This window comes from Balaenoptera physalus (assembly GCF_965194825.1).
Source record: "Balaenoptera physalus genome assembly, chromosome: 11".
Classification (NCBI taxonomy): domain Eukaryota; kingdom Metazoa; phylum Chordata; class Mammalia; order Artiodactyla; family Balaenopteridae; genus Balaenoptera; species Balaenoptera physalus.
The window spans coordinates 101,123,267-101,145,581 of record NC_138896.1 but is presented as its reverse complement, the minus strand read 5'-3'; the positions used below and the strand labels follow the sequence as shown (position 1 = coordinate 101,145,581).

The 22,315-nt window shown below is 37.4% G+C and overlaps 1 protein-coding gene across 19 annotated transcripts in view; it reads right to left on the bottom strand.

Moving 5' to 3' along the window:
- The window catches only part of GRM7 (glutamate metabotropic receptor 7), a 1,143,247-nt gene that overhangs the window by 812,782 nt on the left and 308,150 nt on the right, over nt 1-22,315 (bottom strand). The window contains exon 4 of one of the 19 annotated variants that reach the window (XR_014250531.1): nt 10,109-10,237. The exons of the other annotated variants lie outside the window; for them this stretch is intronic. The gene's annotated coding sequence lies outside the window, so the exon portion shown is untranslated. The remainder of the gene's footprint in view (nt 1-10,108; nt 10,238-22,315) is intronic. 19 annotated transcript variants of the gene reach the window in all.

Below are 22,315 nucleotides of genomic sequence, written 5' to 3'. Positions count from 1 at the left end.
CTGTTTTCAAATTGCCATCTCTGACCGTATCCCCCTTCCAGGGGAATTTATGCAGACTCTTAACCCATAATTGCTTTACTCTTTACCTCTATTTCTGGGTTCTTAAATTAACAGTTACATCAGTGTTCTTCATTACTCAAATTATTTTGTTCTTAGGAACTTTTCCTAGAAGTAAGTTCATGCTATTTTTGACAAGCAAACATTTGACTTCTGAAAGAATTCTTATGGAAATGGGTTTATATCCCAAATGCACCACCAAAAATCTTTGTGACCTTGCATAAAAGTCCCTTACCATTTCAGGTGCTATCTTTGCTTGACTCCAAAGTGAACTGATTAAAACTATGAGCATCTAGCTGTATGCACTTTTGTCTCAGTTTGGTCAACGAAACTCTCAAAAATCCATCAGATTTTCGTTATTTTTATCATTAGCCTGTTTGTATAAAATAAGTTACCATTTATGAAGCCAGTGTTCTCCTTTATTCTGGCATCCAATCATCGTAAATATTTCTTATGGACACATTCCTAGAAGGCCTATGAATAACCTGGCCTCTTACTGATTATCCCTTTTGGAGTCTTACTAGCCAGACTTCCCCAATACCTTTCAGAGAGAGTTTTCCCCCTTTCCGGGTCTTCTTTTTGACTTCTAGATACCATAGAACTTCCAAAAGTCATCACACCAATACTAATATTACCACATACCCTCCAAAAAGCTCCAAGCTGTTTATGCCTATTCATTAAGTTAATACTTTATCAAAACTTGTCCAATTGAGTAGTTTTAGCACAGACATTTTACACATTTTAGCACAGACATGCGCTGTTTAAGGCTGACAGATCCATTAGGAATTAACTTTCTGGTACATTTTCCCTCTGACATTTTCCTGACAACTGGGTTTCCTCATAACTGAGCCATCAGTTATCTCTTGCCTATAGAAAGGGAGATAAGAGAAAAGAAAGCTAAGTGAGAAAAGATACGTAAATGCACTAGCACAATATTGGACACATAATAAGTATTCAATAAATGGTAGCAAGTATTCTTACCCTTATCATCACATTAGTTTATATGTATTAAGAACTGATTACCGGACTCAACTCTTACTTCCATTTCTCATTAGATCCTCACAGAAACCTTGGAGGAAGCGAGATTTTATCCCCATGTTACAGGTTGGGAGACTGCAGCCTAGAGGGCTTCAGCACCTTAACTGAAGTCATATAGTCAAGAAATAAGCCTATATTTGTCACAATCACTTGCCCATGCTTTGATGTGACACCACCACCCATCATTTACCCAGCTTCCCAAGGTACTACTAAATTTCTTACTCTTATTCTCCTCTCTTTGCTTTATACTGCCATTGTCACCAATCCAGTCAAACTCACTTTTAATTTTCCAATCTTAATGAAGGGAGTAGAAGGTAGAAATTGAGGTTAAAGGAGGAAACTTTAACGTTATTCAAGGACTGACTTCACCTTAACTTCCAGCCTTCGTCTACCCATTCTCTGCTCCAGTCACACGCAGAGTATTTGCTATCTCTTCCATATGTCTTGACTTTTCTTGTCTTTATGCCACTTTTCTTTTCTCCATTTGCAATGAATCTCCCTTTCCCTTGGTTCTTCACCAATTCTTACTCCATACTCTCCATTGAAACTCAAATCTACCTTTAAAGCCCAACTCATATACCAGTTCTGTCCTGAAGTCTCCTGAATCTGCCAAGTCAGAACTAACCACTTGCTCCTCCGTGCTCCTGCAATGGCAATGATGTTAGAAGGGCGAGTGATTTTACAGCTCGCTCACCACCTGTGGGAAATATGTCCTATTTGCCCTTCCAGATCCTTTCCAGACCCAACTCTATACGGATGGCTTGCATGGCCTATCTTAGTAAGGGCCCTTGCTCTGGCTTCTGTTTGGCTCACCAACGAAGAGTACCAATAGGAGACTGTAGGGAATGAAGGAGGGGAGTGAAGTTAGGGTATTAATTCTTGCCAAGTTGCTGGGAGTTGGCTGCACCCCTCAACTAACGTATAGTGCTTCTCTGTGGGGCATCACAGCATCTTTGGGGAGGGCTCTCTCTCCAGCAAGGCTTCCTTTCTCCTTCCTCTCCTATAAAGTAGCCACGCTTTTACTGAACCCAGGGCACTACACTACCTCTTGATTCTCTACATTGGGCTCAGTTTATCCTTACTGATGTACCCCTGATTTCCTGCTGAGACCCTGTCTGATGAACTTCGTAATATGCTCTTCTAAGCTGTTAATTTTACAAGCCACATTATTACACTTATTAGAAGGATGTCTTCAGGATGTGTCAGTAAGCTCTGATTGATGATAATGGTAAACAGCTAGAATTTATGGAACGTAAAGTATGCTTTGGTTACTCTCTTGAGTACACTGTGTGCATTATTCTAATTAATTAAATCACTATTAGCTAAGCAAGGCACACAGATGGTAAGAAGTTCCCAGAAGTAACTTGCTCATGGTCACTCCAGTGTCTTAGTAGTGTTTAGGACTCAGATCTGTCCAAAGCCTAAACCTTAAGTTCTAGGTCTAAGCAGTGGGTCTCAAGCGTGAGTATGCATCAACATCACCAGGAGAGCTTGCTGAAACAGGTAGTGGGCCCCACCCCCAGAGTGTCCGAGTCTGTAGGTCTGGAGCAGGGCCCACGACTTTCATTTCTCACAAATTCCTAGGTGCAGCTGATGTGCTGGTCTGGGTACCACACTTTGAGAACCACTAGTCCAGGCATTTTAGGTCCAGAATTTCAGGCGTTAGAATAATTTTCTGGTGATAAATGTCAAAAAAAAAGCACTGCATTTTTCTGTTTGTAAGGAGGTAATAAATTCAATCTTAAAGAGTCAATAATGGGACTAAGTATTTAAGAAAGAAGAGTTATTCTCCAGGAAGATGGGAGGAGATGGACATTCTAAGGACAGGAATGCCCTTTCAGGAAACTTGCAAAGGGAACTGAAAAATAACATAGTAAGATTCTGCTACCCAGTGTTCACAGAACGTGAATGGGATACTCTTGACTCTAAAATGGGAAGCCAACTTTTGCTCACCATATACATACCTTATTCAGTACAAATGTTTATTAAGAATCTCCAAAAGCTAGACACTAAGGATCAGGGCTACACTGATAGAGCAGATAAAGTGCCTGGCTTCAGGGAGCTTGTGCTTCAGATGATGTACATCAGATACACAGACAGACTGAATGATGGATACTATATTGGGTTCACACTTCGTCTCAAGAAAAAAATATATTCATAGAAGTGATCCAGGAGTCAAATGGCAAAAGACCTAGCCTCAAAGTGAGTGTTAATTTCATTAAATGGTAGGTAAAAAATATTTTATATGCCGAGATAGGCTCTGCTTAAAAGACACAATATTCCTCCAAACATATTATACAAGCCAGCTTATAAACCTGTGACTTTTTCTAGAAGAAATGTTGCCTTCTTTCCCAAGAAGGTAGAAGTAGGGGTCGGGGTGGAAATAATTTCATCATCAAAGGCACAGTCTCACTCCTACTGCTCAGCTCCAATTCACAGCCTTCTGAATGGTTTCCAAACTAAGTAATTTAGCAAAGTGATGAAGAAAAAAATGGCCCATTAATCTTATGATGCGTGTTATAACTTAACTCTGGGTTTAGCATAGGAAAAATATTATTTGCATTGATTAGAAACATGCTTTATGGCTGCATATATTATCCACTCTGAACATTCTAAAATTATTGGCTGGGCTGACATGATGAACTGCACAGGAGTACTTCTAGATGGCATCTCAATGCCATCTGTTACTCACATCATATAGGTCTAGGAATAGATATGTATTTTACTCAATATGAGATCTTATTCCAAACACCAAAATATGCCTGTTTTTATTCGATGGTTATAATCACGAAACCACCAGCTAAACATCATTTAGAAAATTCAATGCAAGTAAATTAGTGTATTAACTGTCCAACTATTATTATGACATTCCTCCACTTAGCTGAACCTAATATAATGATCTGGTCAGTCTGACTATGAGGATTTATTCATTAATTTACTCAAATGTTTTGAGGTATGTTTTGAACGACTTAAATTATGGTCTGGTTTGTAGGATCCAACAGTAAGGGTACAGGTTTATCTCCTACAAGCTCTGTGACCTTGCCCAAGTGACTTAGCATCTCTGAGCCTCACTTTCCTAATCTGTAAAATGGAAACAATAATAGAACCCAAGTTGTAAAGCTGAAGGAAAAAAAGTAATATGGTAATGTATTTTGGCACAAAAGAGCAGTTATGCTGATGGTCATTATTTGTGAATATTGTTGCTAAGATTATTGAAAACCTGTTGTGTGTTAGGTGCTGTTCAAGGACTAGAAGTTTAAGACTGTTCTTCACCTTTATCCCAGTTTTACCTGCAAAGTTCTGCCATGCACTGGAAAAACATACTGGTATTTCTAGGGAAGGGGACCACTCAGGTGACATTTTTGTTTTACCAGGTGTATAAAGTATACAAAAGTTATAGTGTATCTTTTAAGTCCTTTGGACTTCTAGTTACCTTTCACTAGAATGATTCTAGTAGATACCTGATAGATACCTGAGACAAGGTCAGGTCAGTGATGTTGGTATCTTTTCTGGCTCAAGAGCATAGGGCAGAAACACAGGAAGAGAGGTCTTCCTTTCCACTCCTGTTACTAAGAACCCTCTTGAATAATGACAATCTGAAACAGATTACTACATTGTTGCATGTTGTAGAATCAAAGCAGTGTACAAAGCAAAGAGCACTGGCCTCCCTTATACTTGCATTCCACTTGAGATTCACTTTTCTAGACTGTGGAGAAAGCAGATGTTTCAACACTTTCCAGGTACTGGAATATTACAATCTGGCAATCTCCACCACTGCATGTTTGATCACACTATTCCCTGCAAATGGAATGCTGTTCCATCAAGGTCAGATTGACCAGTGCAAATACCTGATTTTATCGTACAGTCAGAACCAAATTAACTTACTGAAATTCTGCCCAGCTCAGGGTCTACCTTCTCTGTGAAACCTCCTGTGAGATCCCAAGTTGAAAACTCTATCTTCTTCAGAAGACATTGTATACTATATAAATAGTAATTTACATATAAATATATGTATATGTGTGTGTATTTCTTCGTTACATTAAGTTATAACTCCTGTGGTTTCTCTTCCTAACTAAACTGGACCCCCTTATCATCACAGTGGCCATGTACACCATTGTATCCTCCAAAAAATCCAGAATAATGTCATGGATTCAGTATACAGTTGCTTAATAGAAAACAATTAACTAACCACTGCAGAATACTAGTGTCTCTCAAAGTGTGTTCAGTGGATCACAAATCCTATAAGACAGTCCATGAAGGAAAAGATTTCAAATAAATTTGGGATCTGTTGTCCACTACATCTCCTTATCAGAGACTCATAATTCACAAGACTCGTAAAAAGCTGTGTAGCAAAGAAACTGTTGACTTAGTTTGACCCAGTATTTCTCTTACAAGAGTATCAGTTCTGGAGGTCAAGGACATTTTCCACCTCTAATACAAAATCTCTACTGCCTAGTAGAGTGCCTGGCACTTAGTAGACACCTAATAAATATTTGAATAAGTTTCAACATACATTCCCCTTTTAAGCTATAGAAGAAAAACATAGTATATAGTATATTTTGATTTATTTAGGGATAATAATAATATGAATAGATACATTTACACAAATCATTTTAAAGTATATATATTTGATAATACTTTTTTCACAAATCTACACAATTGCATATTTAGTGGTGATAGTAAACGAAGTACATTTGCTTCCGAAAACTTCCTAAGAAGGATGGCTACTAAAAACTACAACTTGAACCCAAAACAATTGATTTAGTTCATTGGTCCCCCCACTCCTTAGCAGTTTTAATATAGAAGAAAATAGACGCATATATTTCTTTTCTGCCATAATATGACATCATATAAGGAATGCTATTTTATTAGCTAGAAATAAGATTTGCTTTTGCTATTTTAGTACATTTGATCACATAAGAATAATTCTAGATTTTTTTCCCTCCTGTGACTCTCATAGCATCCCCATCTAAAATATACTTTGGAGATTTAGATTAAATGTCATATCAATTGTCCTAGACTGCTTACTATGTGCTTTCACTATAGATTTTAATGTCAATAGAGAAAGGAGGAGGAAAAGTCAGAGGGAAATGAAACAGGTGTATGCAACACCCCTCTCTACCAACGACATTTCTCAGAATTCTGTGGGAAGTTGCATCTATAAGTGGAAAGTTTTTCACCATGGAACTCATGGTGGTTGAACTTCTCATGAAGAATTTTTTTTTTCATTACTGAAGAAAAGTATGTTTGATTTTACCATAACTGAAAAGTTCTCCTGTTTCTACTTCTTAGGTTTGCCCTGAAGACTACTGTTTACTTAATGGAAGTCACTCCTATGCATGGAGGAAAAAGTGCACCATTTGAAGGAAAAGCTAAAGGAGTGATATTCAGGTAGCTCCTCATCCCACCAATGAAAAGATACACATAGATTTTCCACTTTACACCTCATTTTCCACCTTATTTTCATGATTTTGAAATGAATATGTAGGGTCTGATGAGTTTGTCAATAGTCTATAATTATTAGTGTTATTAAAATAGAATACAAATGATAAGCCATGTGTAAAAATGCTGTGTGAATAAACTGCTATACCCCAAATAATACAAACGAGTGAATGGTAGTAAATGCTAAGAGGGATTAACAACATAAAGGATACAAAAAAAATGATGACCGTATTTCATATTTATGTGTCTTTTTCTCTCTCACTCTTACTCAACTCTTAAATAACTAAGAGAATATACTCACAAATGGTAAGCATGTTTTGGATGTTCGATTCGTGTTTGTGGGAAAGAACAAAAAAAAAACTGCCTCAATTAGGTCAAATATTATACAAGAGATGAGTGAGATTAGAGATGGGATTGGGATTTGTGTTAGTTATTCAATAGCTAACCAATCACAGATATGACAGTGTAGTGCAATATGCAAATACACTTTTAAACAACTTCTCTTAAGTTATCTACTGTCTGTAAAGACAATCACACTAAACTGCTCTGCACTTAACCCCAGAACTTCTGAGTTAGAATCTGTTAGAAATAGGTATATGTTTCATTGCTTTGGCAACATTTAAATGGCTCTGCATCAGGCAATACAACTGCTAAGATCACACTCTGGGAATTCAGGAAAGGCTAGTGTCCAGTTCTGGTTGTTCTACCACCCAATTGTGATCTAGGGTAAATTCCTAATTAAAAAAAAAAAAACAAAACAAAACCCTGAAGATGCTGAAACAGTATTTCCTACTTCACAGGGTCATCATGGGGATAAAAGGTCACTAGGATAAAGTGCCTTTCACCCAGGAAACACTGATAAATGCTATTGATGCTACCATCATCATCATCATCATAACCGATCACGAACATATTGCCACATGGAAATTCAACATTCCCTGGGCCATTCACAACTTTCCTTTAAAGGACTCATATTCTATGTGGGGTCTTAACACCTTCAAATAACAGAAAATATAAGTCCTTACGCCTTTTTCTCTGTAGCTAATTTTGGCATCTTTCACCTCTGTCTACTTACGTCTTGGTTTAGCATATTCCTGTCACACAAAGAAGCTACTTCCCAAAGAGAGGAACAATGTGTCAAGTGACAAAGACATTGAGTGAAGTCTTTCGCATCCTAGATTGTCCACGGTACAGCTCAGTTGGTCTCTGGGTTGGAAGGCCTGGGTCTACTTTGCTCGTCTGTTATAGGGGAAGGGACATGGTCCTTAGCATGTGGTCTGTGAAACAGAGGCAGCTGCGTGTAAAATTATAACACAAGCAGAACTGGCTTCAATTCTTCCTTCTTAGGTCTTTTTCTTCTTGTTCAGCTGTTCAAGGAACTTGCCTGCCCTCTGTCCCTGCCAGGATGATGTTACATCTGCCTGGATAAGTAGGTCACCATTGTATATCAGGAAAGGTCTTATTTGTAATCATCAGGAACCAGATATGGCTAATTTGAGCAGAAAAGGAAACTTTTGGAAGTTTATGGTTAGGTCTCAGTAACTAGAAGCAGACTAAACAACCGGAAACCAAGGCTATGCTATTACAATTATAGGATCAGGCCAAAGTGATGTTATAAGTCCTAGCTGGCCTTGCTACCAAGCAGGAACAGGAAATAGGAGGTTGACCAAGCACTGCTGGCCTCGCTTCTTTACATCATTTATTTGTAATTTAAAATCCAAGAGAGGGGTGCAGTTGGCCAACCCGAGGTCGCCCGACTGTTTTCCATCTGTAAGGGAGACTGAGCATGAGAGTAAACAGTGTATCTGACATGTTCAGCTTGTATAACGGGAGGAAGGCTCTGTTTCTCACCAAGAGCCGCAAAGTGGAAAATTCCCCAAAGAGAAAGGAATTTCAGATCAGATGCTTGGAAAGTTAAAAACAACAACAACAAATGCAGATGTGGAATTAAAGACATGGAGTAATTAAGAACCTATATTTGGAGTGATTCAGACCTGAGTTCACATCTTGAGCAAGCTACTCAATCTTGCTGAGCTTCAATTTTCTCTAAAGGAAAAAACGTAGAAGATGATATCCACATGTAACTTGTGGTACAAATGAAGGAGGCAGTACAGTATATGATGCCTGGCACATCCTATGCATTTTCTAAAACTACTACTAGTACTATTATTATTGTTACTTATTACACAATTTATTGTAAAAATTAACAGGGAGATTATTAATAAATGTTAATACAGTGCTAAGTGTCACATTTATGATCTCAACTAATTATTTGTTGATTCAACAAACATTCCACATATCAGAAAATAACCTATTAGTATATTTTTTTTTTTTACAGAAGAAAAGAAACCCTGAGGCTTAGAAAGTGTAAACAATGTACCAAAAGTCACTCATTTAAGAGGTAATGGAATATTATTCGGCCTTAAAAAAATGAAGGAGATCCTGTCATTTGTGACAATATAGATGAAACAGGAGTGCATTATGCTAATGAAATAAGCCAGACAAGATAAATACGAATGATATCATTTATATATGGAATCTAAAAAGAAAAAAAGCCACACTCATAGAACAGAGAGTAGAAAACTGGTTGCCAGGGGCTGGGGGGCGGGTGGGGAAAAGAGGGGGAGATTGGTAAAAGGGTACAAACTTTCAGCTGCAGGATGAATAAGGTCTGAGGATCTCCTGTATAACATAGTTACTACAGTCAATAATACTGTATTGTGTAACTAAAACTTTCTGAGAGAATAGAACTTAAGTGTTCTCACCAAAAAAGAAAAAAAAGAAAAAGGTGTCATGAGCTGTTAGATGTATTAATTAACGTGATGGGAAGGATCCTTTTGCAACGCATATGTATATCAACTCATCATGATATAGTCTTTGACTACCTTACAATTTTGTCAATTATACCTCAATAAAACAGAAAAAAAAGAGGTAATAAAGATGAGATTCCAAGCCAGGATTATCTAGCTCAAAAAACTACACTCTTAACCATTACAATATAGTATCCATCCATATGTTGTAGCTGTAAAATGCTTAACACAAAGGAAACGTTAAATAAATGGTATTTATTCTAACTCTAATGCTTACTAGGTATTAGTTATGTGGTATGCTTTACTTCTAACTACAAGGGTATAAGGTGCAAATTCTTGCTACAGAACATAAAAGCCCCCGTGGTACCCTGTAGGATAAACATAGTACCTGTGAATCTCTCATCTCTCAACCCAGAGTCTCCTCAAGTTTACCCCCTTTATAATGTGGGAATAATGCCTTTCCCACATTTGCACTGGGCATGAAAATCCATACTTCCAGGTGTGTACTGAGCCTCCACTTAGCTCCTTGTCACCTTGGAATCACCATACCAAAGATCATCTATTCCATTAATATAAATGATCTAGGGATAGAAGTACAGAATATACAGAGAGTATTGGAGGAATCCAAACAACAAGTCCTCCACTCTCAAAACAAATTTTAGAGTTCCAAAAGTAAAGAGAAGTGTTTGGAAATAAAACTAAAAATGAAACTAACAACATCTACAATTAGCCAAGTAGTTATTATGGGCCAGGCTACTTACTAGGCACTTGATAAACATTGCAGCTCATCTTCCTGCAGTCCTTCGACGCATATAATATTGTTTCTATTTCATAGAGAAGAAAATTGTATCCAAGCAGGTTAGTGATTAGCCCAAGACCACAGGGCTAGGCTGTAAGAAAATAAGGCCAAGTTTCAGTGGTCAAAATGGTGATGGGTGTTATAACTAGAAGATTATGGCTAATCAAATAAAAATATTCAAAACAGTCCTAATGTATTATTAGGACTTCTTTAGAATAACTTGGGTGCCTTAGTGAATACAGTAGTGGTAGGCACTATAGTCTGTTTAATTTGCTAGTCATACAAATCTACTTTAATATTCTTGGTGAGAAGGAGCTAACTACTGATAAGACAGCTTCTTCAGTTTTGGGGCTACTCCAGGGTGAAATGCAGCAACGTCTTACTGCCTGCAATGTTATCTAGTTCTACCAGGGGGAATAAAGCAGAACAAGTAGCCACTGTTCTTGACAAATGGATACAGTTTTGAGTTTTTCAAAATATGAGGGTCAGATTCATTCATCGTATCAGATAGATCTGTCAAATGGCTTTGCCCATTTACTAATGGATGGCACACTGCAGACACACGTTGGGTCAAAGGACTCAATGTCACCTCATTGATACTGTCATCAATATAATTTGTATTGGCATTTTGTCTCACCCTGACTTTAAGGACTAGGCGGGGAGATCCAAGTCTCCAGACCATGGACTGATCACCTCTGCCTGACACAGTATTCTCTGCTCATTTCCAGAGGGGACCAAGGATGAGCTCTTGGACTTCTGAGTCTATTCACCCTACCTGGCAACACATACTAGCTGGGCTGATTGGATCAAGCAGGAGCCCCAGAGTTTAAATTTCTAGCTGTTTTGGAGGAAACAGAGGCTATGCCCCACTCCCCAAACCCCTCACTTCTTACTGCTAGCCTATCCTAGGCTGTTCTTGCTGATAGTAGTATTTCATGCTAAAAATTAATTTTGCTTACCTGATGGCAGTCACACAACCTCAAATGCCATTTTTATAAATAAGGCAACCACCAATGGAGTGTGATTTAGGGTTTTTTCTTCTGTAGACCCTGCCTACCCTATAAAATCTCCCATTACTGCATCATGGAGACTATAATCCCTTTCCGAGGGAATAGATTCTTTCCAACCATAAGATGAAATAAGGATTTACATTTCCATACTGCCCAAAAGGAAATAAATTGATTACAAAATGCAGGAGAATGACTGATTTTCCACATTTGTTGTGTTCATTAAAGCGTTTTTGAATAGACTTGGCAATATTAAAGAAGTTCAACACACACAAAATAAAAATTAATAAATGAAGAGAAAAAAATTGCATTTATAACAAACAACAAAATAAACACATTGATATATAAAAGGTTGTTATAAATCAATGATGAAAAATGGATCTCATAAAGTCACAAACTAAAAACTATTAAAAGCCAATAAAGATATGACAATATGCTCAACCTTGCTATTATTAATCAAAGAAATACAAATAAAATAATTCAGGTGTCATATTTTACCGACTAGAATGACAAAGTTTTAAAAAACTTGATAAGACTGGTATTGATATTGATAATACTGGTACCGATGAGTGTAAGAAACCACACTGGATGTTAAATTGTTGGTAGAAACAAAAAGCAGGGTAATCTTTCTGGAAGACAATATGTCAGTATGTACCAGAACTGACAAGCAGCCATTCAAGTTCTAGAAGTCCATTCTAAGAAAATAAACAATTGCTCAAAGACATATGAACAAGGATGCTTGTCTCATTGTTTAGCAAAGCAAAACAGGAATAATCCAAATATTGAACAGTAGGGACTGGTTAAATAAATAATAGAATGCTGTTCAACCATTAAAAATTATGATGCAGATTTTTATTAGGTGATAAGTAATCATGCTTATATTACTAAATAAAAATGTTATAGAACTGTTTTGTAGTTTGATATAATAATTAAAGGTATTTTATACTTGCATTGTATTTATATGCACCCCTGTCACAAAAAAGTTTCAAAAGATACCCTCAAAAATGTTACAGAGATGATTTATCAGAAATCGGATTTTGAGTTATTTTTCCTTTTTTCTTTAAATCCTTCCAATTTTGGAGTTTCTGCAATGAGTCTGTATTATTTTTACAATTAAAAATATTTAAATTTACAACAAAAGGATCTAAATTCCTCCAGTTTTCCATTTATTTTCCACCCTGGCTCAGGGTATTTGTGTAAAAAAAAAAAAAAAATCAGCTTATTTTCTCTTTTGTAGCAATCTAAATTTACTTTTCATAAGTTAACTATTTTCGTCTGGCAAAAGTTTCACATAGGAAAATTGTTAGGGTTTGAGTATTCTATTACCTTTAAAAGCACTGGAAACTTTGAAATGATTTCTTTCAGAATTTTCATATAATACTGAAAGGCGGGCGTGAGGTAGCAAGATGAAGGGAAATAGATAGTAGTCATCTTCAATTAGGAAAGAGCAACAAGAGGCAATTGGTACTCTTTTTATAAGGCAGAAGCCCCATGAGTCAACTCATGCTAAAAATATATATATATACACACACATATATATGTTTGTGTGTATTATATGTATATATAACACACACACATAATTAATCCACTGTCTTAGGCTAATCACTCCTTGTGGCAGAAACAACCAGCTGTTGACTGCCCTTTAATTAGCTGCTCCAGCCTGTAGAGGCATCACTAGGACCAAGATAGGAACAACATTCTCCATCTCCGCTTGCATCTGGGTATGGTTCCATCCCAAAGAATGTGACCAGAGGTGACCTGAAGAGTCTATGTCTGAAGGATAACGAGTTGATAATTGTAGCTTGCAGCTTCCTCTCTCCTTTCCTTTTTAGGACAAACGTAGAGCCACTTGATGAAGGTGGTGGGTCCCTGAGTAACTGAGAAGAAAACTGACCCTCAAACCACCAAAGTCCATACTGTACTCCTGAGTGAGTGAGAAATGAACTGTCCATGTGTTGCTCCACTGAGGTTTAAGGTTTATTATTTAGTGTTTAACTAATGCATTTTTTCTTTAAACCTCAGTTGCCTTCTCCGTAAAATAAAGTATTTGAAAAGGATCAACTGTAAGTTTCTTCCATTGCTTACATTTTTATCTTAGTTTTTAATTCTCAGAAACATTGTGCACATTTTACCTTGTAAGTTAGTAAGTTTACTTTTTTTCCCACAAAGATGGGTTCTTGAAGTTATGGAGAAGTCATAGCAGACTGTTGCTTCAGTTTAAGATACGCGTTCACATATGAGATGAGAAGGGTGAAGACCCAGAGAAACGCCTTTGACAGAGGGGAGTAGGAGCATGCTGAAGAATGTTCAGTGATAAAGAATTCAGAGGGGAGAAACGGATGGGTTACATCTAACAGATTTGCTCAAAGGAATTTTGGAAAGGAAAATATGTGAAAATGTAGAGCAAAGACATGAAATGCCTTTTGGTCCCTAAATGGATTTCATTTCAAAGACGTGCATATCGCAAATACGTGTACCGTAACACTTCTCTGGCCACTTCTAGAATTTTCTAAAGCCTGACAGAACATCTGCAGAGAGAGGATGTCATTCCAAGATGATCGACTGCAAGTTACTAAATTAAGATAAAAATGTCCTTAACCTTGAACAGTTTTTAAAGAGATTTTAGAAGAAAGGAGCTCTCCAGGGGGTTGTATAACTATATAATTTTACCCTTTCTAAAAGGCTATTTATAGATACATAATGTTTCCCCTCCATTCTTTAAAGTAAAATATAGGATAAAAAAAATAGTTTGGGGATAATATTTGTTTGGGACAGCAGGCACTGCTAATCAGTACCACTCTCTCCTTGTTCCTTACTATCAGAGCCCTGGTTTAGGAGACCCCATTATCCTTAAGGCTAAGGCGGCCAGTTTAAAATCCAAGCTGTTGAGATCTAAGTGCAAGTCTGCTGACCATCTGTGGTAAAAAATTTGCTCCCTGATTTAGACACTGCCTTTTTTTCTTACTTAATTTTTTTTTTTTTTTCCTTTTCTTTCTTCCTGCCCAAATTGTTGGAACACTATTGGAGATCCTGGGGTCACTTTGAAGCTCTGTGGACCATAGGGACGTGCTAGGGAAGTGGAAGCTGGAAGAGCTAAGCAACCCGGTCCCCTGGTGACGCCCTTCAGCAGCTAGACCAACGCTACAGGGACTATCTCCAAACTTCCTGCTACCCATGGAAAGTAAGGTAAACCACTCATTCACTTTCTGTTACCTACTAACTGATACGGAACTCTAACCTCAGGGTTCTAGAACCCTTCTCAGTATCCCATAGTCATACTCGTGTTCCGGACTCCTGATCATCAGACTCACTTATAGCAGATGTGTGGGGAGGGCGGGTTCTTCTGGAAGCCCTGATACTTCCTCCCCTACCCCCACCACACACAAATAATGATCTTTATGTCCACTCATCCTTCTATCTACACTCAGAGGCCAGGGCCCCCAGGAAGGCTTCACTGACAACCCTTTACTCCTCTCTACATGCAGAAAGGGTACAGGTGTGGGCTCTGGAGTCAGACTTCCTAGACTTGAATTCTTAATCTGTTACTTACCAGTTTAGGTCTTGGGCAAAGTAGTTACCTTCTCTGGACACCCCTGTAAAACAGGAACACTAAGCAGCACCTATGTACCTTACTGAAAGGATTAAATGAGCAAATGCAGGTAAGTTCTTATAATTTTTTCTTGGGTCAATCAATTCTAGCTGCTATTGTTACCTTTGGCTAATTTAGGGCAGAGTCCCTTTGCCCTCCTTTGGTTCTCTGGGCCCATCTCATTCACAACACACACAATCGCATACTGCAGAGTTTTGAAAGGTAGTTCTCAAAATGTGGTCCCTGGGCCAGCAATATCAGCCACACCTGGGAACTGGTTAGAACTCCGGCACTGGAGCCCAGCAATCTGTGTTTTAACAATATTCTCAGGCAAGTCTGATGCACACTAAAGGTTGACGACAACTGAGAACATCTGTCTCAGACTCTCCTGGAGGCACTCACCAAAAGTAGAGTTACAGGACCTTACACCTGACCAGCTGGAGAAGGGGTCTAGTAATTGCCCTGGTTATCATGCTTGTTAATCATGCTTGTCATGATTCTTCAGCACATAAATGTTTGAGAATCACTGCCATTTTGAGGGTTTCACTCGTCTGTTTTTCCAGTGGACTTTACTTCCTTGCAAGGAAGGTTTGTGAAGATTTGTTGTTGTTGTTTGCATTATTAGTTTTATTATGCTAATTCTAGAATCTCCAGTGCATAGTGCAATCTTAGGCAGGAAGTAGTGGCTCATTAAAACAGGTATCCCAAAAGTCTTAGTAGAACTTCAAGATTAATTCCTTCAGGAAGAGGTAAAATTGTCATTATATGCAGATGATATGATACTATATATAGAACACCCTAAAGACTCTACGTGAAAACTACTACAACTGATAAATGAATTCAACAAGGTAGCAGAATACAAGATTAACATACAGAAATTGGTTGCATTTCTTTATACCAACAATGAAATATCAGAAAGGGAATGTAAAAAAAAATGACTTTTAAAATCACAACCCCAAAAATAAAATACTTAGGAATAAACCTCACCAAGAAGGCAAAAGACTTATACGCTGAGAACTGTAAAACATTAATAAAGGAAAGTGAAGATGATTCAATGAAATGGAAAGACATCTCATGTTCTTGGGTTGGAGGAATTAATATTGTTAAAATGGTCATACTACCCAAAGCAATCTACAGATTTAATGCGATCCCTATCAAATTACCCATGACATTTTTCACACAATGAGAACAAATAATCCTAAAATTCATATGGAACCATAAAAGACCCAGAACTGCCAAAGCAATCCTGAAGAAAAAGAACAAAGTAGGAGGCATAGCCATCCCAGACTCAGACAGTACTCCAAAGTCACAGTAATCAAAACAGCGTGGTATTGGCACAAAAACAGACATATGGATCAATGGAATAGAATACAGAGCCCAGAAATAAATCCACACACCTCAGTTAATCTTTGACAATTAATCTTTGACAAAGGAGGCAAGAATATACAATGGGAAAAAGACAGTCTCTTCCGCAAGTGTTGTTGGTAAAGTTGGACAGCCTTATATAAATCAATGAAGTTAGAACACACCCTTTCACCATACACGAAAATACACTCAAAATGTCTTAAAGACTTAAACATAAGACATGACACCATAAAACTTATACAAGAGAACATAGGCAAAATATTCTCTGACACAAATCATACCAATGTTTTCTTAGGTCAGTCTCCCAAGACAATAGAAATAAAAATGAAAATAAACAAAGGGGACCGAATCAAACTTACAAGCTTTTGCACAGCAAAGGAAACCATAAACAAAATGAAAAGACAACCTACAGAATGGGAGAAAATATTTGCAAATGATGCGACCAGCAAGCCAGCAAGGGCTTAATTTCCAAAATATACAAACAGCTCATACAACTTGATGACAAAAAAAGCAAACAACCCAATCAAAAAAAAAAAAAGGGCAGAAGACTTAAAGAGACATTTCTCCAAAGAAGAAATATAGATGGCCAATAGGCACATGAAAAGATGCTCAACACTGCCAATTATTAAAGAAATGCAAATCAAAACTACCATGAGGTACCACCTCACACCGGTCAGAATGGCCATCATTAAAAAGTCAACAAATAACATATGCTGGAGAGGGTGTGGAGAAAAGGGAACCCTCCTACAACACAGTTGGTGGGAATGTAAGTTGGTGCAGCCAATGTGGAAAACAGTATGGAGGTTCCTCAGAAAACTAAAAATAGACCTACCATATGATCCAGCAATCCCACTCCTGGGCATATATCCAGACAAAACTATAATTCAAAAAGATACATTCACCCTGATATTCACAACAGCAATATTCACAATAGCCAAGACATGGAAACAACCTAAATGCCAATCAACAGATGAATGGATAAAGAAGATGTGGTACATATATACAATGAAATACTACTCAGCCATAAAAATAAAGAATGAAATAATGCCATTTGCAGCAGCAACATGGATGCAACTAGAGATTATCATACTAAGCAAAGTCAGAAAGAGAAAGACAAATACCATGATATCACTTATATATGGAATCTAAAATATGACACAAATGAACCTATCTATGAAACAGAACAGAATCAGAGACATAGAGAATAGACTGGTGGTTGCCAAGGGGGAAGCAGGTGGGAGAGGGATGAACTGGGAGTTTGGGATTAGCAGATGCAAACTGGTATATATAGATTGGCTAAACAACAAGGTCCTACTATATTGCACAGGGAACTATATTCAATATCCTGTGATAAACCATAATGGAAAAGAATATGAAAAAGAATGTATATACATATGTATAACAGAGTCACTTTGCTGTACAGCAGTAATTAACACAATGCTGTAAACCAAGTATACTTCAATAAAAAATTAATTAATTAAATTAAAAAAAGATTAATTCCTTCAGAAGAACAAGTACTCACAAAAAAGCACCCTTTGAAAGTTTAAATTTTTGAATTTCTTTGCCACTTCCTTAGTTTTGATCATCTTGAACAATATATTTTTAATAATGACTTTTTAAAAATATTGTATTTCAGTGTTTGCTATCCTTAGAGAGATAGAAACAGGTAAGTACAACTAAATACTTATTTTTCAAAAGTCTCAAAAGTATAAGGGAAATGAAAGTAATTATATCTTCAAATGATTTTGGGGTATGTTTCTAATTTCATACTTCTGATGCTATTAAAGATTAAAACTGTATTAAGACATTTGAGACATGTCGCATTGGTATTAAATGAATTTAATTTTGTGTAAAGTGGTAGAAATATTTTCTTCAGCAAACATACCTGCAGATATAAAATCTCAACCATAAATCTATAAAAAAGCAAGCTATTGAATAAAATCTGATTGGTTATTTCCCTGCAGTATGGATCAGCTAATAATTTAATTTACTACTTGCTAACAGAAGCCAAAATTTAAATATACATATGTGTGTGTGTATATATATATATATATATGTGTATATATATCTCTTCAATTTTAAATCATTCATATATATGAACAAGTATATATACACATATATAACAATTGTTCATATATATATATATATATATATATATATATATATATACAATTTAAATTAAGGAAAGTACGTCTGGTGGCCTATTTTTTCCCCTCCATGATTTCTAAAGAACACCATATTCTACTCTAGGCAGTGGAATGTCAATCCACCTTAAGGGTTGTTCAATGAGCATATCTGAGAAACCACTGGTTTTAGCCAATGATGTACTTATTGGGGGAGGCCCTAGTGCCACTGTCAAGAGCTTATCCACAGGAGAGATAAGAAGGTACTTGTTTGGTTTGTGAAGAGAAGGAGTAGTGAGGGATGGCAGGTAGCTGCAGCCTGATGACACGTGATGTCCATATGTATGTAGAAGCAACACGCCCATAATTGCACCCATTTTCCATACCCAAATCCAAAGCCTTTATATCATTAATCCCAGGCAAAAATGGTAAGATTCATGTGTGCTACTATCTCACGGCATCAAGATGCCTGTAGTAATCAAGACAGTTTGGTACTGGCACAAAAACAGAAATATAGATCAATGGAACAGGATAGAAAGCCCAGAGATAAACCCACACACATATGGGCACCTTATTTTTGATAAAGGAGGCAAGCATATACAGTGGAGAAAAGACAGCCTCTTCAATAAGTGGTGCTGGGAAAATTGGACAGGTACATGTAAAAGTATGAAAATAGAACACTCCCTGACACCATGCACAAAAATAAACTCAAAATGGATTAAAGACCTAAGTGTAAGGGCAGACACTATCAAACTCTTAGAGGAAAACATAGGCAGAACACTCTATGACATACATCACAGCAAGATTCTTTTTGACCCAGCTCCCAGAGAAATGGAAATAAGAACACAAATAAACAAATGGGACCTAATGAAACTTAAAAGCTTTTGCACAGCAAAGGAAACCATAAACAAGACCAAAAGACAACCATCAGAATGGGAGAAAATATTTGCAAATGAAGCAACTGACAAAGGATTAATCTCCAAGATTTACAAGCAGCTCATGCAGCTCAATAACAAAAAAACGAACAACCCAATCCAAAAATGGGCCGAAGACCTAAATAGACATTTCTCCAAAGAAGATATACAGATGGCCTACAGACACATGAAAGAATGCTCAACATCATTAATCATTAGAGAAATGCAAATCAAAACTACAATGAGATATCATCTCACACCGGTCAGAATGGCCATCATCAAAAAATCTAGAAACAATAAATGCTGGAGAGGGTGTGGAGGAAAGGGAACACTCTTGCACTGTTGGTGGGAATGTAAATTGATACAGCCACTATGGAGAACAGTATGGAGGTTCCTTAAAAAACTACAAATAGAACTACCATACGACCCAGCAATCCCACTACTGGGCATATACCCTGAGAAAACCATAGGTCAAAAAGAGTCATGTACCAAAATGTTCATTGCAGCTCTATTTACAATAGCCAGGACATGGAAGCAATCTAAATGTCCATCGACAGATGAATGGATAAAGAAGATGTGGCACATATATACAATGGAATATTACTCAGCCATAAAAAGAAATGAAATGGAGGTATTTGTAATGAGGTGGATGGAGTTAGAGTCTGTCATACAGAGTGAAGTAAGTCAGAAAGAGAAAAACAAATACAGTATGCTAACACATATATACGGAATCTAAGGGGAAAAAAAAAAAAAGAGAGAAAAAAAAAAAAAAAGGCCATGAAGAACCTAGTGGCAAGACGGGAATAAAGACACAGACCTACTAGAGAATGGACTTGAGGATATGGGGAGGGGGTGGGGTGAGATGTGACAGGGTAAGAGAGTGTCATGGACATATATACACTACCAAATGTAAAATAGATAACTAGTGGGAAGCAGCCGCATAGCACAGGGAGATCAGCTCGGTGCTTTGTGACCATCTAGAGGGATGGGATGGGGAGGGTGGGAGGGAGGGAGATGCAAGAGGGAAGAGAAATGGGAACATATTGTATATGTATAACTGATTCACTTTGTTATAAAGCAGAAGCTAACACACCATTGTAAGGCAATTATACTTCAATAAAGATGTTAAAAAAAAAAAAAAAAAAAGATGCCTGTAAACTAATATGAGTATGTCTTAGTTTTATCAGTGGAGGACAAACCAGGCTTCTATCACCAAGCCCCATTCCATACCAGGCAAACCAGTCCAAGACTTCTCTGACTGCTGCAGGAGAGTCTATGGAAGGGGCGCTCCCTCCACTGTGATGCCTAAAATGCCTTTGCACAGAGCAAACATTCAATACATGCTGAGTGAATGAATGAGTGAACTGGTGTCATAAAACAGGCTTATTTGAGGGAAATTCCATTCAACAGGCTGGCATTCCTTCCTACCCATCTTAACTGTTAAGCTTGCAATCAGACAGAAATTTAATTATAAAAAGTTAGACCTGAGGAAATTTTAGAAACTATCTACTCTCCAAAGGTATACAACTTTAATTCAGTGGTAAAAATCACTAGGAGTGATTTAGGAGTCAATCAGACCTGAGTCCAAATTCCACGTCTACCATATTTTAGTGAGCAAATAGCTACTTCTGAGGCTCTGTTCCATGCATGCATTATGGGATATCATAATAATACATACATTAATTGTATGACTATCAGGGGATGAAATGACACAATCCATTTGCCATGGTCAGCTAAGTAATTTGCACCAAGTAAGCACTCAAGACATTAGCCAATACTAATAGCGGAGAGATGAAAACAAAACTCTGGGACTGACGCCTACCCTAGTGGCCCCAGTGGTCATAATGACTTTCTTCCATTCAGCCTGCTCTCTTCTCACTAAGACTAAGGAAGAGGAGATGAACAAATTAGGAATAACAATTTGAAAATGGTTTTATACTCCCTGAATGAATGGAATTATAATGATTCATGAGTTCTGCAGAAATATGATGAGACTTTAGATCTTTATGTTAGTTCTCTACAAAACCAATTTATGGCCCTAAGATGTACCTTCCCACCCAGCCCCATCCCTACCAGGATCAAATATCATTGTAAATGGAAAAGTCAACAACACATAATCAACAAGCTAAGTTACAAGCCAGTGAAGTCTCGGAGGTTTGATAGAGAAAATTCAGATTTATCATTTTATGTAAAAATAAGATGATATGAAGAACTTAATCTAAAAAATATTACCTGGAGATCTATAATCTGTAATAGTGCTATAAAAAGTAAACAGCTAGAAATCTATTTAGATGGTTTTCCTTATAAGAAAGCATTTTCTGTATAACTTTTAATGTACCATTGATGAGAACAATTCAACAAAATTCAAATAAATATCTGCAGATGTCCTACAAGAAGAAAAGCACAGAGTTAGATGCGACATAACTGGACTTCAGGATGAGTAAGACCCTATACTTGACCTCAATAAATTAACATTAAATACAGTGGATGAGTCATGTACAGAATGTCAGAATTCTAAAAGGCCAAGCTAAGTACCAAAAGGAACATGTGGGGATTCTTAAGAAGGAAATAAAATATTGGTTAGTTGATTACGAAAAGGCAGAAGGGAGTAGGTTCCCTTTGGCTGGTCTTTGAAGAGATCACTTCCTTTCCCTCCTAGTCCTGAGGCTAGGGTGGCATGGGCAATAGAGGAATATGGGGATTGAGAATCATTTCTACTCTCACCAGAGTGGCTGGAAGCAGATTTTCTTACCAGGATGTAGCAGTATGCTAATATTTAAGGGTTTTTGAGGTCAGAGAGAAAGGGGTTTGAATACTCCGGCTCCATCTCTTGCTGTGGGTCAAGTTTCTTACCTTTCTTGCTGTGGGTCAAGTTTCTTACCTTTCCAACACCTCAGCGTCTTTATCTGAAAATTGGGGATGATGATAATGTCTCCTACCTGAGTGTGAGAACTACATGATATAGTGCATACGCAGGGCTAAATCTGGTGCCTGGCACACAGAAAGTGCTCAGTACGGCGAGTGTAGTGACAATAAAGGCAAAGATGACGGAGGTAGTGCTGGTGTTGATTCTGCCCCCAGAACGGGCTCTGACTGGGAGAGAGTTAAAGCACCTTTGGGTTCATGAGGGTTTATATATAAGCAACGGTTGATCAATGTGAGCTGGTTGTC